General features: G+C 44.0%; 1 protein-coding gene across 1 annotated transcript in view; it reads right to left on the bottom strand.

Annotated features, from left to right (window-relative positions):
• BRINP1 (BMP/retinoic acid inducible neural specific 1) overlaps window positions 1-17,635 on the bottom strand; it is a gene marked incomplete at its 3' end in the record, with an annotated part of 168,622 nt that extends 150,987 nt beyond the window's left edge. Inside the window, exon 1 of the mRNA XM_081280556.1 lies at window positions 17,374-17,635. The remainder of the gene's footprint in view (window positions 1-17,373) is intronic.
• Window positions 17,636-17,852: the final 217 nt, after the last annotated feature.

Below are 17,852 nucleotides of genomic sequence, written 5' to 3'. Positions count from 1 at the left end.
TGGTCGGTGAGCAAAGCCATCAATCCTGCTTTGCTTCAAGCTTTCCATTACTCATGATAAGTGTTTGTCTTAGGTGTCAATAAAGTCAACACTCAGCCCTCCAAGCAATCTTACAATATTCAGAAGCTCCACCTGTTTGTGCCATTAGTGCCCCAGTTTGGCCAGTATATTCACCAGACTTTTACTAAGCTTTGTGTTTTCCTCCTAGACATTTTTGCACATGTATTCAGTCTCAAGATCACTTACCTTTTTAATGCTCTATTAGTATTTTCCTAGAATTGAGAAAGAAGGTCGACCAGATAACCACAAAGTACCACTCCCTTCTGAAAGACTCTGATTCCATGATTCTATTTTTAAGATTTGGTACCAAGTCTGGATTTTTTTTTTTAGAAAAATCACCATTTTCTTTTTAATTTTTCAGAATTGTTTTTCTGCTTGCAAAAGTTAATCAGGCTCGTGACAGGAAATTTAAGAGGTACAGAAAAATATAAGGAAAGAGAAACACCCATTTTTCCAAACCCCACCCCCCAGATGGGATGCCTGTTCCTATTTTGGTTCATTCTTTTATTTTGTATGCACATTCCATTCTGAGAGTCTATGAGATTCTGACTTTGAGTCCTCACTATTCAAAGAGTCTCTGATTCTAAAGTTTGATAGACTCTAACATTCTCGTTATTATGATCCTCAGATGTCAATATTATTAAGAAGCTGGCAATGAGAGCTTAGAATTCTAAGTGCTATCCCCCAAATGTGAATAAGTTTGTCATGCCATTCCCTACGAGGAGGAGGAGCCCAAGTCAGGGTCAAGTGCCGCATGTCTAATGGGAAGGCAGAGGGTCATAAAAAGAAAGAATAAGGAGAGATCTTAGAGCAAAGCTCAGGGTCTGCCAGCCACCACCCTCCACCCCATCGGACTCTGGGTTCCATTCTGTGGCCTAAAGATTGTTGCTAGAAGACAGCACCCCTGAGGCCAGCCTCAGAGGTTTCTCCACTTGTATCCCAACTTCCAGGGAACCGCCTGATCATACCTCTCAATAAGCCCTCTGTGGGAGAATGCATCACCTAAACTCACTGAAGCACTCTTACCCCTGCCTCCTGGTCAATGCCTCCTCACCCTCCTCCACACCTTCCTCCTTCTCCATCAGCTCTTAACTATGTAGAACTTCCATGTATACTAATTATTAAGCCTTTTGGGAATTCAGTGACGTATGCATTATTACTCCCATTTTACAGACGAGAAGCCTGAGGCTAAGAAATGCACGATTTACCAAAAGTCACTTTGTGATAGAAAAATGGTCAGAGTCTGACTCCAAGTTCATAGCTCTCTTTTTTTTTTAATTCCACAGCTGCCTCATAACGTCTTCAATAACAATCAAAATAGCAACATCACCAAAAAAAAAAAAATAAAAATTAAGAAAATCAAAGCCTAGAGAGGAGGCCTACGCATCCTGTAACTGAATTTAATTCTAAATTCATTTTCTCAATCAATACCAATTTCCATTTCAGGATATCCAATAATTGGGCCTTCCACACCCAACTGTTCATTTCATTTTCTAGCCCTTTTTTTCCTCCTCTTGAGAGTGCTGTACATGGCATGTGTTTATTTTTCAATTAAAGCAAATTAAACTTAATTTTGTTTGGAGAACTTTTTTTTAGAATTTCACAGCCCACGGTGAGATAATTGAGACCCTGCTGTTTCTGGAAGCACTATTTAGAGCGAGCGGGCCTAGATCTGACACAACCTTGGAGAAAGCCGCTCTCAATCCCTCCCTTTCCCTTGTCCCACCATCGCAGAATCGCCTGGGTCCATCCACTTCCCGGTTACTGTGCCAGTCTAGAAGGACAGCTTGTATCTGGCACGGGGACCACTACCATAACCTACTAAAGGGCAACAGGCTTCCCCTCGGCCCTCTCCCACCTACTTATTTTTCTCCATCTCATCTCTGATCAAGTCAATGCACAGTCTTAAAAGTTCTCAGCAATTTTCTCAATGGAGATGACTTAATCTGAGTTCTGAGGCTTCGTGTGCTCTACCCTAGATTATTTTTTGAGCCGCACCCCTAGCATGCTCTGCAGACTCACTGACTGCTTCCTCTCCCACTCCATTTGCAAGGGCCTCCGGGCCTCCCCAGCTGGCTCCTCAGCCTTCAGCACCCACAGTCTGACCTCTCTAAGCCTTAGTCAGCTGTGGTACCCCAACCAAGGCACCAGCTCCAGTGCGATCTCGGGCTGCACATCCGTCATCTTATGGAGCTGACAGTAGCTTCTGATTAGAAAGATACTCTATTCATGGTAGACTTTCTAGAACCTGGAACAAAGTAGATTTTATATATACACACACACACACACACACATACACATACATATATATTTTTTTGAAGAATAGAAGATTTCAGGAATAAAATAAACAGGAAGAAGGGAAAGAAGGAGAGTTGAAGCTGTCATGGTGTGAACTGAAATACAACCAATAAGAGTGTAAGTGATAGGTTATAGATTAGTAAAAGATACAGATTATAGATATAAGATTTTGATAAGTGAGATAAGACAATTATAAAGCAAGAACTGTCATAGTCAGATCTAAGACTCCATTTTGCTGCCTTCTACAAGAAAACTGTTACAAGCTGTTTCTGAGAAACTGAAATGAAAGCTGTTTCCTTATTTAAAAAAAATTGTCTTTCTGTACTTTGTACCCCACAAATTGTACCCTACTCAGGATGCAGCAATGGTGGTTGATTAAACCTATTTAATCCTGGGTTTAAATGCCCTTGTGGGTCTACATGACTTTGAAGTAGATTCTTGACCTGCCAACCCCTGCCCAAATTCAGGATGTGACTATCCAGCACATGCTTGAACCCAGGACTGTGGTCAACTGAACTGCAAAGCTAATGTTTTTTTAGCTTCTGTTTGTCACTTGCTTGCTGACTGGAAAAGTCCAGTCCTGCCTAGAGCCCACAGGTCCCACTTATCAATGTTTTAAATTCTAGGATTGGCTAGCTTCCATGACGATAAGCAAGTCACTGAGTTGTGGTTTTCTGCTTATATTCTCTTTGGATGGACCAGGAAGCTGCTGTCCTATCACAGAGCTTGTGTCTCTACAGTCCCTGGCCAGGTAAATAAAGCTCTCTTTTGATTTGAAATTAGGACTTAGAATGCTTTCTGGAGCGACTCCCCGTAAGAAAGCTTACACTAAACCTCGGAAACTTTCCTTCTTACTAGACTTTTTTTTTTTTTTTTTTTTTTTTTTGGTACTGAGGATTGAACTCAGGGGCACTCAACTGCTGAGCCACATCCCAGCCCTATTTTGTATTTTATTTAGAGACAGGGTCTCACTGACTTGCTTAGTGCCTTGCTTTTGCTGAGGCTGACTTTGAACTTGTGATCCTCCTGCTTCAGCCTCCTGAGCCACTGGAATTACAGGCATATGCCACCACGCCCAGCTTCTTACTAGTCTTTGACAATTTTCTTATATGATCATCATTTCTATAATAATGTATATCACCAAAATTGTCTGTATAAAAAATTTCACATGTATAATATTCTTATTTTTCTAGAGAAGATTGACTTGTCTAGTGTTAGAACTTCCCAAAGTGCGTTATGCAGGTTACTAATAAGAATTAAATTTAAATATATGTGTATATATATATGTGTGTGTGTGTGTGTGTGTGTGTGTGTGTGAAGTCAAAATTCTAAACTCAAACAATTTTCAGAAAGTTGACATCAAGACGTGAAAGCTCCCTTTATTACAACACTTGACCAAGCCTTGAATACACATATACATTATGATTTCCAAGAGGGTAAATCACAAAGTCTCTCCAGTCTCTGAGTTTTCCAAGCAGCAGAGCACCGTGAACAATGACGTAAAAACACTATGCCACGGGAACAAATGCACACGGGGAGGCTGGAACCTGGTGTTCTAGGTCTAGTGTCCTCTGAAGTAAGAATGTGACCTTTGCCAAGACAGTCCCCCTTGTCAGGGTCTTAATGTCTTTATCTGTCAGAAGAGGACAGATATAATGAATCCTAACATGTCTTCTAGCGCAGCCCTAACATTCTATGATTCTGTGATGTAAGACAACACAGCTAGGTCATGTCTTGGAGTCCACCATTCCATCTACCCAGAAGGCCCCCTTTCTCCACTTCCAGAAGTCCAGATCCTTCCAGGCCCATTTCCAGTGCCACCACCTGCCCAGACTTCCCTGGGCAACGTGAACTAACATGCATGTATTCCTGAGGCTTCCTGTACAAACATTTCATTTCTATAAGATACTATCGTAAATGGAGCACATATTTCTTAGAATTAATTTCATCAGTTGGTGGCAATTATATGCCAGGCATTATGAAGACAAGGGTGACGAAGGCTCCCTCTGTGCCATCTTTCACATGTCTTCTCCTCCCTCGAAACCCTTGGGATGCGCCTTCGTCATCTGTGGTCTGCAAAGAGTTCAGCACAAAGGTTTAATCTAGGACAGCCTCTATCACTCAAAAGTCCACTGGAGAGACAATTTAAAGTTTAAGGCAATGATTGTGAGCTTTCTTTAAAGCCTTGAAGCCTCTTATTCAAATACAGAAATGTAATAAAGCCAAGCAGATGAAGTGGAGCTGTTCTGACACAGGTGGCAGGCTGGGGAGGGTCTCAGATCCAGTCTCATCTGATCCACCCCTCCTTCCTCCTGAGGTGGGCTGCAGAACATTCCTCAGAGCCTCTCTTGAATCTCAAACCTTCATTTACAAGGGAGGAAACTGAGGTCTAGAGAACGGATTTGATTTACCCAAAATTCAAAATGAAGAGAGCGTGAGAGGAAAAGTCTCCTGATGCCGAGGAAGCTGCCACCTACCTGCTACTGAACTGAAGCACAAGGTTCCACCAGATGGGAAATGATTCCAGGTGATACAGAGGTGGTGCAGTTCCTTTAAAGGGTATGAGAGTTATTCTGATATTCAATAGAAAGTATAAACCACCTAGAAAATCTTCAATTTTTAGGACTATCATTGCTCGGGCCAAGGTCAAATCAGAAAAACAAATATACTATTTGAATTTGATTTAGGATGCATAACTTAGAAATGTAGAAAACTCTGCATTAAAACATGTACTTATCCTGCTTTGGCTCCTTTTCTTACCTCGAATTTCTCACTGATCCCCCACATCCTACTAATTAAAATGTTGATTACCCAAGTAATGCACATTCATTACAGAATATTATAAATAGAGGTAAGCAGAAAAAGATGGAATTGACTCATAACCCATTACCAAAATAAAGCCACCCTTAAATAGGTGCATTTTATAAAACAATCAATGGTGCTATCCATGGTGTTTTGACCTTATGATTCTTTAACTTAACAGTTCACTAACAAATAGGTTGACATCAATAAATGTCGTAAGTTCCATTTATGAAACTCTTACTGTATATGAGGTGCATTGCTAAGTGCCTACGGATATAATATAATATAAGGCCCACCTTACAGATGAGCCTCTGTATTTTGATGCTGCCTTCAAATGTACACATGTGCTTCCCTAATACCATTCTCAAAGTCTGTTCAGTATTCCATTATACAATTTCTTTTGGTTTTTTTTTTATTTTGTTTTTCCACAAAAGTTCTAATAACATCCCTTCTTCACAAATTTGTGCACATCTAATTCACTGACTTCCTAGAATGGGGAATTCCTTAGAGATGAGGCAAAGATGAAGACAGAGATAGAGAGAGATAGAGCTGAGAGTCCTCAAGATTAAGATGAAGTCCTGTTCTGCTAATGGGGCTCCTCCTTCACCCCTACTTCACTCCAGCCCAGGCACACTGCCCCTTCCACACCCTCTCCCTCGTGTGCACAGTCCCACCTCAGGGACTCTATTCTGACTGCCTCACCTGGAATGCTCTTCCTTCTTGTGTCCACCTGGCGCCCTCTTGGTCTCCTCTGGTGGCCCTGCTCCAGTGTCAGCCTTTCAATGAAAGCTTCCCTCTCCCATCTACGCAGAACAACAAGCCCTCTCCCACCTCACCATCTGTCCCCACATCTTCCCTCTCCAACCACGTTCTATTTTTCTCTATTACACTTATCACCATCTGACACATAATATATTTTTACTTGTTTATTTATATATTATCTTCTCCCTCAATTACAGTGTTAGCTCCAAGATGGGGATGGGGGTCTTGGTTTTGTCACGCCACTTAGAACAGCGTCTGGCACAGAAGAAGTGCTCAGTAAACAAGGTTTGCTTTTTCATTTGTTTTAAAATGAAAAAAAAATAAAAGTCACATTTCATAAAAAGACTCTGCATTTAATACATATTACCGCCAACACTACACCAAAGTGTCCTTTTCCCTGCATGAATGTCCAAATTGGAAGTGACATTCAAAACAAAACAAAACTTTGGTAATAGTATTTGGCATCCCACTGCTATTGATTTTTAAGGAACCAGAATATTTTTTAAATAAATATATTGACCACATGTGTTCCCCATTCCATTGTGACTTGAAAGTTCTATTCCAAACCATCTTCTGATCGTAGGTGATCTCCAGACCATCTCTGGCTTCATGTCCCATTATTAAGAAAAAAGAAACTGGCGTTGGACTTGCTTCTCTCTATCTTTCCTTCCCATACTCAACCATGTTCAGTATTCCTTTCTTTCCACATATACATGTGTGGGTGTAAGAGAGGAGAAGAGAGACAGATGCACATACAGAAAAATGTACATACATTATCTTGCAACATCTGGCTGCCACAATTCCTGCCACCTCCACCCTCTTTCTTTGACTGCTTTTAAAAGCACTACTGTAGTCAGAAGTGCATTTGGTGGTTCTATCCCCAAGAAAAGTAACATCTTGGCACCTGACTCTGGTTCCGTGGTAAACAGTAGCATATTCTATGACTACTGGTCCTGGTCTCAGCAGCATTTGAACTTTTACAACTTATGGGTACAAATAAACAGGCTAAGCTAAGGTTTCCTGCTGAGGCATTGTGAAGTTAAATTACTATTTTAAGAGGCTATGAAGTTGGCAGCCAGAAAGCACTGGAAGAGTGGAAGATATTCATGATGCTGACAGATAAAGAAGGAGAGAAAGTAAAATGCAGATTGTTAAGGAGATTTAAGAAGCCTCCCTCCAGCAGCTCCATTTATAACATCTCCTAGAACATGTGAGATGGATGCCTTTCTCATTTGGGCATATATAAGATCAGAATCCCGGGCAATGCAAAACAGAAGGGGTGAGATTTGCAATGGCTGACCTGGCCCAAGACAACTGGGACCAAGCAGCAATCATCAACCTTGATTGTGGCAAGCCACCAAGCTGCTGACCGCTGGACAATGCCTTAGACTAGTGGAAGGAGGGAAGGCACGTTAATGTAATAACATTACCAATGACCAATAGCACACACAAGCTGAGATCTGATGCCACCACCAATTTAATAACTTAGAGCGGGTCCTTTCATTTCTGAACCTCAATGTCCTCACCAGGAAAATGGAAGAATAGTTCCAATTGTAAAGTGTTAATATAAAGGTTAATGAGATTATAAAAATCATGTCAAGACGTGCGAGTTCTTGGTAAAGTAAGTGATGACAGTGATGAAGAGTGGACTGACTCATGAGGAAGAGGAGACCAGATCACACCAGGGCATCCAGCACCCTGTCCATATCTTGCAACATCTGGCTGCCACCCTCCCATGCACACCTGATAAGCACACTAATAGATTAGAAAGCCATGCAAAAAGGCACAGTGAGATGGGCTGCAGGGAGTTCAGGTTCTCAAATCAACATAGATACTGTTGGATCTTAAGAAAGAAGAGTCTCTGTATACAATGAAACAAAACGACAACAAAAACAAAAGTGAAAAATAAACTGAACAGTGTGGAAGATGATTTTCAGCTCTGGGGACAGATGACCTTAAGTCTGTATCTGTTTTCTGAAATTTAAAAACCTGCCTTAGTAATTTTGCATACTTCTCTACCTTCCCTGCTTTCTCAGTATCTCCTAAGTGTCACATGCTACCCTGGAGGATGGGGAGGGAGGGTGTTGACAAAAATGATGAGTGAGTTCCTTTGCAATGTTATAGTTCAGATATGAGTGTCCCCCAGAAACTCATTATGAGACAATGCAAGAAAGTTTAGAGTGAACTGATTTGGTTATGAGCATCTTAACCTAATCAGTAAATCAAACCCTCGATGAGGATTAAGTGGGTGGTAACTGTAGGCAGGTAGCGTGTGGCTAGAGGTGATGGGTCATTGAGGGCATGCCTTTGGGTATACATGCTGTTTTCATGAGGGGCACTTGCTCTCTCTGCTTCCTGGTGGCCATGTTCTGAGCTGCTTTCCTAGACCACACTCTTCCACCATGATGTTCTGCCACACCTTTAGCCCAGAGCAATGAAGCTGGCCATCTATGGACTGAGACCTCTGAAACTGTAAGCCCCCAGATAAACTTTTCCTCCTCTAAAATTGTTCTTGTCAGTCCTTTTGGTCACAGCAGCAAAAAAGCTGATTAAAACAGCAAGGCAGTCCCTTGAACCTAATAGTAATCTCTTTCACGTGGGGTATTTCTAGAGTGAAAACACACCCCAGGAGTGCAGGCAATGCTATTTTTGTACAACAGGGTGTATCAGGGCAACCACAGAAAGCAATAGCAGTAAATGCTTATATAGCTCTGATGATCTGCCACGCATTGTGTGAAGCACCTAGTGTGTAAATGAATTAATTTCCCACATTATCTCTATGCAAACTTGCCATTCTTATTCTCTTTTACAGATGAGAAAACTGACATGGGAGCATTGGGCAATCTGGCTAAGGTCAGATAGCTACTGAATGGAAGAGCAAGGTCAGATAGTTACTAAAGCAGGTATTCAAACGCGAGCATTGAAGCTTTTAACCTCTCTCCTTTCAAGTCACATAGAAATAGGCTCAAATCTTGAATAACACATTGTTGACAGGTCTTAGGTAGTATCACTTCTATGTGCCTCAGTTTCCTCATCTCTAAAATGGGAGATACTACCCGTGAGCTTGTTGAGAAGATTCAACAAGAAATCTATATCAATCATCCATTACAGAACAAAGAACATGTGACACCCTTAGCCCATACACTTTCCCACTGCAAGAATGATTTTAGTACAGTCACAATCCGGCCGAAGATGAAGATCCCGAGTTCTCCATAAATGCATAATTTCCACTGTCAGGAAAGAGAAAGGATAAGCAAAACTGAGGCTGACCTGGCAATATTTTCAGAAATCATTTGTAAGGCTTCACTGGACTTTAAAGGATGCTGTTCTGTTGCTATGCACTCAGAATAAAATTCTTTATGATCCCCCTCATCCCTCCCCATCCTTGGCCATCTCTGGAAATGGCATTTGACGAGGACCACTTCATCTAAAAGAGTCATGTCTCCAAAATGTGTCCCAGCAGCAAAACCGTATTACCAAGCCTTGCCGGGTAATCTATTTTTCAATCTTTCCCCTACACTCCTAAACACACCAAAGTGCTGATTTTCTTTTTTTAATGGCTACTGTGCTGGTGCAGATGTTTTTATAGTAGCAGCACGGCTCCTTGTTGGTCCTTCCCCTACAAGGTGCCAATGAACTCAGAACTCATCAACTTCCATGAGCATTTTAGTTTACCTCTCACTGTGCAAACAGAGCGGACTTACTAAAGCCAGTTGTCTCTGTCACAGTTCTCAGACTGCACTTCCAGGATGATCTTGGGGCTTCCAGATCTCTTGTGATTCCACAGCCCACCAGAGTTTCATTTACTTTTGCAGACTGCTAAATTTTAGAATGGAAACCGGACAACTCATCACTTCGTAGGGCGGGTCCTCTAAGGTTCACTCGTATACTGGATGTCTGCCCTTCCTCCGTCAGTATCTAGTATCCACTTGTGATCTGAAACTGGGCTCCTCCACCTTACCCCCCAGGATCCATTCTTTCTCCGAGAGGTTCCCACTGGCTCATTTGCAGGACCTTTAAAAGGCTAGATAAATTATCTCTCAGAAACCCTTTGGGGCCAGTATTGAATTAACCCTTACAAAGAGTTCTAGCTGTTCAGATGGGTCATTTACTTGCAGCCCCGCTGTTCCGACCTTTGCAGTTTACACCAAAAAAAAAAAAAAAAAAAAAAAAGCCCTGCATCTTGCCTTTGTTAATTGCCTTATGAATCTACTTGCACCCTTGGGGGCATACCATCACTTAGCTGTTCCCAAGTTGGCCCTAGCATCCTGCACACAGCTCTGCACCCCATGAGAAACCACTGCACGCTGAGAGCAGAACTCGTGCAGAATGATCTATGGCGTTTCCTCCTTGGGCTCCCTGCTCATGTGTGTGGATGGCAGGGTGGTCTGATCATTTACTGCTCTTAACTTTCTCACACTCATTCTTCTTCATCTATTCTCCTATAGGCCACCTGCAATATCCAAAAGCTAGTTGTCTTGGGAGACAAAGATCCCCTTCACTCTCATGAAAAAAAAAATTAATTTCACTTCTCCTCGGCCTCATTATCTTCTTAATTGTCTTCTTTGCCCCCTCAGTAGGAAGGATTGTCTATGGATTTCCAGGCAGCCTTCTGTGTACCAGGAGGACACTGGGTTTCGTGGCAACACTGAATCACTTAGATATTAAGAACTTCACCAGCAGCACAAGATAACCATCTATCTATCCCCCTCGGCCACCCTGTCTTGGATCCCTTTCTGTGCTCTGAGGTATGACTTCTTTTAGATTTGCTCATTTTTGAGAGGTCATCTAGACTTTATAGTGACATATGGCCACCATGCACATGTCTTTCTGATTGTACAACAACTGTGTCTCGCAGCATTTCTGTAGAGCTGGGCAACACCTCTTCAGTGAGGTCAAGCTACATGAGGTCCTTCCCAATTTACAAAGACAAGCCCACAGAGGGGAACACAGGCTCCCCAGGAGGTCTAGATATGCAGTGGCCAGAGCCCCGAGTTCCTGTGCTCCTATTGTATGAGGTTTGGAATTACGGGGATCTAAAATGAAAGGATACGGTCTCTGATCATTGACACCGTCACCATCTTCATCATCACTTTCTCTACTGATTTGGCTTCTACTCCCCACGCTCTCACAGAAATTGGGAAATGGTGATATTGGTCTATTATGCGTGATGATTACGTAGGGATTGCCAGACCTCTCGTATTCGATGGCCAGCACCTGGCTGGACTCAGTGATGTAGCCCCTAAGTCACTTTGTTCAAGGCCTTTCACAGACAAGATCCCTAATATTTGGCAAGTGAAACTGACTCCAGTCTCACTGCAATCACCTTCTCCCCAGGTCTTCCTTCTCTTCCTTTCTTTCCTCCCAATTGACTCCTATTCCTCCCCCTTCCTTAGACTTGGGCATTTCCAGGGTATGACACTCAAAGTAGGCCTACGAACTCAGATTAGAAGAACTTGTTTAAACACGGTTTGAAATTGAACAGGATGAAAACCCATCATGAGAACCTGATGATGAACCTCTGTCAACTTCCAAACTTCCTCAGGTCTCACACCACTTGCTTCCCAACCAGGGCTGTAGTGCAGGAGAGATGCCGTGTCTTTACCTCTCTGAGGCCTGTGGGTTCTGATGCCTGCCTGCCTCATCATGATTCTCCTTCTCATTCAAATCCTCAGCCACGTAGAGTTCAGTCCATCCCCAGCCTCCCTCTGGGTGATACCACATTGTCATCTTTCTCTCTGCCTCTCATGCTCCTGCTCAACGCAACCTCATGGCTGGTTCTTCCTCGTTTCAATCTCAGCTCTAATGCCACTTGCCCAGAAAAGGCTTTCCCTGACTAACCTACCTCGGGTTAAATCACCACATTCTCTTCTAGCAGATTTCCCCCAATTCTTTTCTGTGACACTATTGTGCTAGTCTATTTGCTTACTCATTTATTATCTATCTCTGCCTACTAAGTATGAGCTCCACTGAAAATAGGGCCACATTCATGCTCCGTTTCTGATGTCTAGACCTGCACTGTTCAATACAGTAACCACTATCCAAATATAACTATGCAAACTAAAATAAAAATCAATACAAATTAAATAAAATTAAAAATTCAGTTTATCAATAGTACTAGAGATGTTTCAAGTGCTCACTAATAACATGCAGTAAGTGGCTACCATATTGGAGATCACAGAGAACATTTTAATTATTCCGGAAGGTTCTATTTAACAGTGCTAGTCTAGAGCAATGTTTTCCAAATATCAGGGACCCAATAAGTATGTGTCGAGTACCTTAATAAATTAATGCTTTCTTTTAATCCTCAATTTCAGGTTGTCGATCCCCCTTTTTGTGCCTTCTAAACCTTAAAAATGAGGTAAGGGATGGGGTTGTAGCTCAGTGGTAGGACGTTTGCCTACCATGTATGAGGTACTGAGTTTGATCCTTAGCACCACATTAAAAATAAATAAAGATATTGTGTCCACCTACAAATACAACAACAACCAAAAACCTTTAAAAAATAAGATAAAATAGAGAATATTCATAGGACAATATCCAGTATAGTCAGAGGCCTCCTAAAAGGATGTTACAGGAGACAGAACTGTGAAGACAGGCCCTTCTCGGAAAAAGAAAACTTGGGAGTTATGTGATTATGCTTGCATATTATGTGAAGAACAGAAAACTGAAAGAGAATTGTATTTGTGTGATTTCAGAGACATATAGAGAGAAGGCCGATTTAGGGTAAAGTCGAAAAGAAAAAGAAAATATTCCAACAAAGCTGTGCAAATACAACATAGACTTCTTTGTGTGGTAATGAACTCATGGGCTCCAAAAGGACTCAAACTAAAATGGAGTGTTGTTACCAAAAGGATTTCTGATTCCTGAATAAGAAGAAAGTTCAGTTATTGAAAAACCATCAGGGGTTTCTTTAGAGAAACTTCTCAAAGAAAATACTGAGATTTTTTTTTTCATCCAATGACTCCATGACACCTTCATACCATCAATTTCAAAAAGTTAATAATATGTATCTGCTATTTTTGGCCATTGAATAAACCCATCTAATGTGCCATCCATTAACTCAATTGTACAGAGGGAAGCACAGAGATGCTCAAGTGAGGAGGACTTAGGTTCACATGCTCTGCTCATTATGTGACCTTGGGAAAGGTACCTCACCATCATGAGCTTCACTTTCCTCTTCTGAAACACGGTCGGTGTTTGCCCTACTGGGTGAGAAGGGAGACGGAAGGAGAGAACAGAATGAAAGATTGGGAACATAGTAGGGGTAATGTTCTCTTCCAAGTAGGACATAACTTTCTGTCTGTATGATCAACATCCCTACAATATTATTAGTATAAGAGCCGTTACTTGGAAGCCACAGTAACATGGCTTTGAGTAAATATGAAGCAACTGTCAGAGAGAGTGAGTGAGAGAGAGAGGAAGAGAGATGACAGCTGCTGCTGAGCCTGGACATGAAATGCCAGAGCAAATGTTTACAGAGCAACCACTGGTGTCAGTCCCTGGGGATACAAAGAGGCTCCCAAGAAGAACACTGACGAGGGCAAGACAGACCCATCCCCTCGGTGCAATCCAGGAAAACGGAGACAAGCTTAATAGTCTCAGATAAAATTATGTAGCAATGGAAGGAAGAAAGAGATTAATTCCAGAATAAGGTCTTGGGAAGTCTTCTTGAAAGGGTTATTTGAGCTAGATGTTAAAATATGGATAGCATTTTACAAAGTAAACCCTAAAGGTAGGAAATGGTGGAAAGAATGGTAGAGAGATTCATTATTTTTAATAATAAGGGATTAAAATGGAAAACAATGAGGGAGATTATTTGAAGAATGACATTTGAAGACTTGTCCTTTTCAAATTACCCCATCTTGATAGTATGGTCACCTGCAGTTTGGTAATTGATTTGTTCAACTTTGGGTTTTAGCAAAGGGGAAGCAGGAAGAGAAGGACCAGGTATGTTTAACCTTAGTGGTTATCTAGGTGATACATGCTGATCATTTTATCTAAGGAACTGAGAGGGGAAAGAGAGAGGATGCCAATCATAAAATGTCTCCTCATACAACTGAAGGACCTTTGGACAAAGACCTTTTCAGAGAAAAGAGAACTTTTGGGTCAATAACATAAAATCTTTAATGCACTAAGAAAGCGATGTCCTACTTGAACAGAACAGGGAAGGGTGTTTTTACCATCTCCACCTATACTGCTACAAATGTACTCATTGCAGCCTGAGCTGGGCCTTCTAAACTCAACAGGGGCCCAACAGCTGATTTGGAATCTCTCTGCTGTTTTTCTTTGGTTGAAATGGAGTCACAGCTCCCCCTTCTGGGAGCAAAAGTGCCATTCAGCCCCGGAAAAACCTGCGTGGAAAAGACTATAGCAGTTGGGCCTAAAACCCTGTGCTTCCCAGTACTTGCCTGCACCCCCAAAAAGAGCATCTAGAAGACTGAGAGCATACTTGTAAGTGAGCCTGACTCTGACTTCTAAAGGGCCTCTGACTCACAGGGGTTTGTATCTCCCTTTCCCTGGAACTAAGAGTCCCAATACTAGTTTGAGAGATGCCTTTATAAGGGGGAACCCAATTTGATGTGGAGGTCGCAAATATCTTTTGGGAGTGCAGCAAGTAGGAAAGGTTTCCGGACCTGTGTGAGCACATGTGCGCGTGAGTGCCTGTAAGCATGCGTGCCTGCCTGTGCTCCTATGCCTGCAAAATGAATAAACATATGGGGCTCAGATTCTAATTAATATAAAGAAATTAATTTGTCTGAAGTATTTGCACTGATGGGTGGGTGTGCACTTAGCACTCTGGAAAGCAAAGTTTTCCTTAATAAAGAAGCTCGGGCTTAGTACAGATGCTTTGATGGGTTCTGTCTACCAGTCATAGTCAGTATTGGTTCCCTGCTTGTGTATAATTATCTAAAGACACTGCGTGTGTGTGTGTGTGTGTGTGTGTGTGTGTGTGTGTCTGATATGTGCACGGATATGCCTACCTATGGGGAACAGTGATTGAGACACATTGGGTCATTTCTCTCGAGGGTCACATTTCCAGATGGAGAAGTTCTGAAACACGTCTTTGAAATGAGAAGTTTGATGAGGGAAAGACAAGCAGCTGTCCCTTGGGTGGGAACATGGTGGCCAGGCAGGGTGGAGAACAATACACAATCCCTGGGCAGGGTGATTGAGAGAAAGACATTGATATGACTGACAGGCAACCTGGGTTCTAACTCTGGGCATGCCACCAATTCCCTAGAGAATGTTAGGAGATCCTCATCCTGTCTTGGGCCACAGAGTCCTGCCTGTCTGGTCTTTCATATTCCTTCCAGCTTCCATCATCTATGGATTGGAAGAGAGAGAAAATGAGAGTGGTTCCCAGCAGGGGGTCTCCTCCTCTGCCTTCACACCCCCTACCCAAAATGAACCAGGCAGCTCTGCTCTAACTGGAGTTTCCTAAAGCAGATTCTCTGTGGCAATGTGAAGGCTTCAGCCTGAGGTAGCTGCCTCTGGCCAGAGAATGGTATGTCTGCAAGTGCCTGCAGGTAGAACAGCCACCCACTCACTGGGGCAGGTTCCTGCAAACACACATTTGCTTTTATCTCACCCCAGAAGACAAATATATACATATATAAATAATGTTTAAGCCAAGTGTATTTCTATGTTTTTTTCTTCTTCTCTCAAACCCTTTTTGGTGGTCCCTTCAAGCTGAGGTAGACACGAAGCTGGGCTCCACCTTCTCAGCCTTGTCTTCTCCTGGCTTTGCTGCCTGGTAGCAGAACGGCTGCCTCTTACCTTGAGAAAGTAACAGCTGCCGAGTCTGGAAGCCATGCTAACAGCAGTAAAACTCAGCATTTTTGCTGAGTAGGGCAAGCCTTTTAGAGACAGCCGGGAATCAAATCAATGGCTGGCCCCAGAGCCCAAGACCAAGAGTACCTAGCCAAGGTGGCCAAGGGACTTACCTAGGAAGACTCCTAAAAGGTGGAAGAAAAAGGAAAGAGGGCCTGGACCGAAACTGTCTTCCTAAAAGAGATTCTCCCACGCCCCACCCTGCCCTTGGCAGTATTTTGGAGCTAAACAAGAGGTGTGAGGTACAAACCAGACAGCAGTTTAAGTCAATTACCGCCACATTCTATCATGGGCTCAATACCGACGGTCCCTTCCCAAATTTTAAGTCTCCCCAACCGGTTCTCTCTCTCTCTCTCTCTCTCTCTCTCTCTCTCACATACACACACACACACACACACACACACACACACACACACCTCTGCCTTCTCCCTGTATCCTTCTAACTCCAGCGGGGACACAGGTTTAGAAGATTTGCTGGGGTCGGGGGGCTTCTCAAGCCTGCCTGAGATGGGGAAGGAAAGAAAAATCTGTCTTAGGGAAGTGCCCCAGATATCGCCTTCCTATCACCCAGAGCTGCAGAGCTGCCCCTACATGAAATTTCCTCTGAGACCCCATGCAATGGTGATGGACAAGCAAGTCCCCAGAGGATGTTTTCTCCCTTCCCAGAGGGAGAACCACATAAACTTGCCCTGATCCTCCCCCAAAACCACCAGAAACAGGAAATGTCCTTATGCTGAGATATTTTAAACCAAGAGACAGGGCACATCTCTATCCCAGACTTGCCCAGCCCCAGATAAGAAGCCCACCGCGCTGACTTTCCCCTTCTCTATCACAGGCTACCCAGTGCCTCCAAATTCCCATCAGAATTCTGGAGTCTGCCCAGTGTGGAATTTAAAGTGACAGCATCTCATTTGCCTCAGGGTTTGGTCATTTCTCTTTCATATTAAACGGTGTGTCCAAGTGTGTAGAAGGTCCATCCTTTGGAGGAATTTTCCTTCAAGGGTACCAACATTGGGCTAAATATGATGCCATCCATATCCCTATCATCTTCGCCAAACCCGAGCCCGGAGCCCAGGGAGGAAGTCCACAGCGGGTTTCCCGATGGCTACGTGATCCTATAGTAAGGATCCCATTTCGTGTAAGCTGGAGAGACCTAATTAAAAAGACACACAAGCGCACACATACAAACATACATATAAACATGCTCACACACATATCGCGCCGTAAGTAGGTTATAGGACCTCTCTTCACCCCCTCCCCTACACACACACACACACACACACACACACACACACACCACAAACATGCATCAAACGCAAACGACGCCGCACACGCAGACACACACTAGCACCACATCAAGTTCCCACCATGGTGCACACGTCGGGAGCGCGCGGGGGCACACATGCCACTTTACTAAAAGCCGCATTTAACCCTTGGAGCCCCACGTACAGGGACCCCCCCTCCCCGGAACCTGTTTGGACTTGGCGGCGGACGGTGGCCTGGGAAGAGCGGATGAGGGTGCCGCGGGGAGTGGGGCGGCCGGGGCGCCCCGAATGCGGCGCGGGGCCCTCTCCAAGGGCAGCGGGGCTCCGGGGCGCTGCACCGGCGCCGCCTTACCTGGAGTCAATGTCCGTCTTTGGCGGAGAGCTGCAGGCGGACGCTTTTTATTCTGCTCGGTGGGAACTTGGGAGAGCCCTGCGTCCAGCTCGCATACCGGGGACGGCGCGGGGACTGCAGGAGTGGGGGTACCTGGCTCCTAGCAGCCTGGCTCATACTCAGCCGTAAAGTCCCCTTCGCTGGTCCCGAGGACAGGCATGAATCCCGGCTCCGGAAGGCGGTCACTACTCCCTGTGCCTCCCGGCTCCTGGCTCCGGCTCTCTCGCCAGCTCTCTCCCACTCTCGCCAGCGCTCTCCTCCTCCCCCCGCGCCAGATCAGTTCGCAGCCGTGGGGACCGGGAGCGAGGCGGCTGGCGAATGGAGAGGGAAGTCCAAGTGCGCCGCGGTCTCCGGGCGGGGAGCAGCGGAGGACGCGCCAGGCAGGGGGCGGGACTTAGCCGGAGACGGGCTAAAATGAATGGGGGAGCGGCTGCCGGGGG

This window comes from Spermophilus citellus, assembly GCF_964194105.1.
Source record: "Spermophilus citellus genome assembly, chromosome: 2".
Taxonomy (NCBI): domain Eukaryota; kingdom Metazoa; phylum Chordata; class Mammalia; order Rodentia; family Sciuridae; genus Spermophilus; species Spermophilus citellus.
This window is presented reverse-complemented; position numbering and strand designations above follow the sequence as displayed.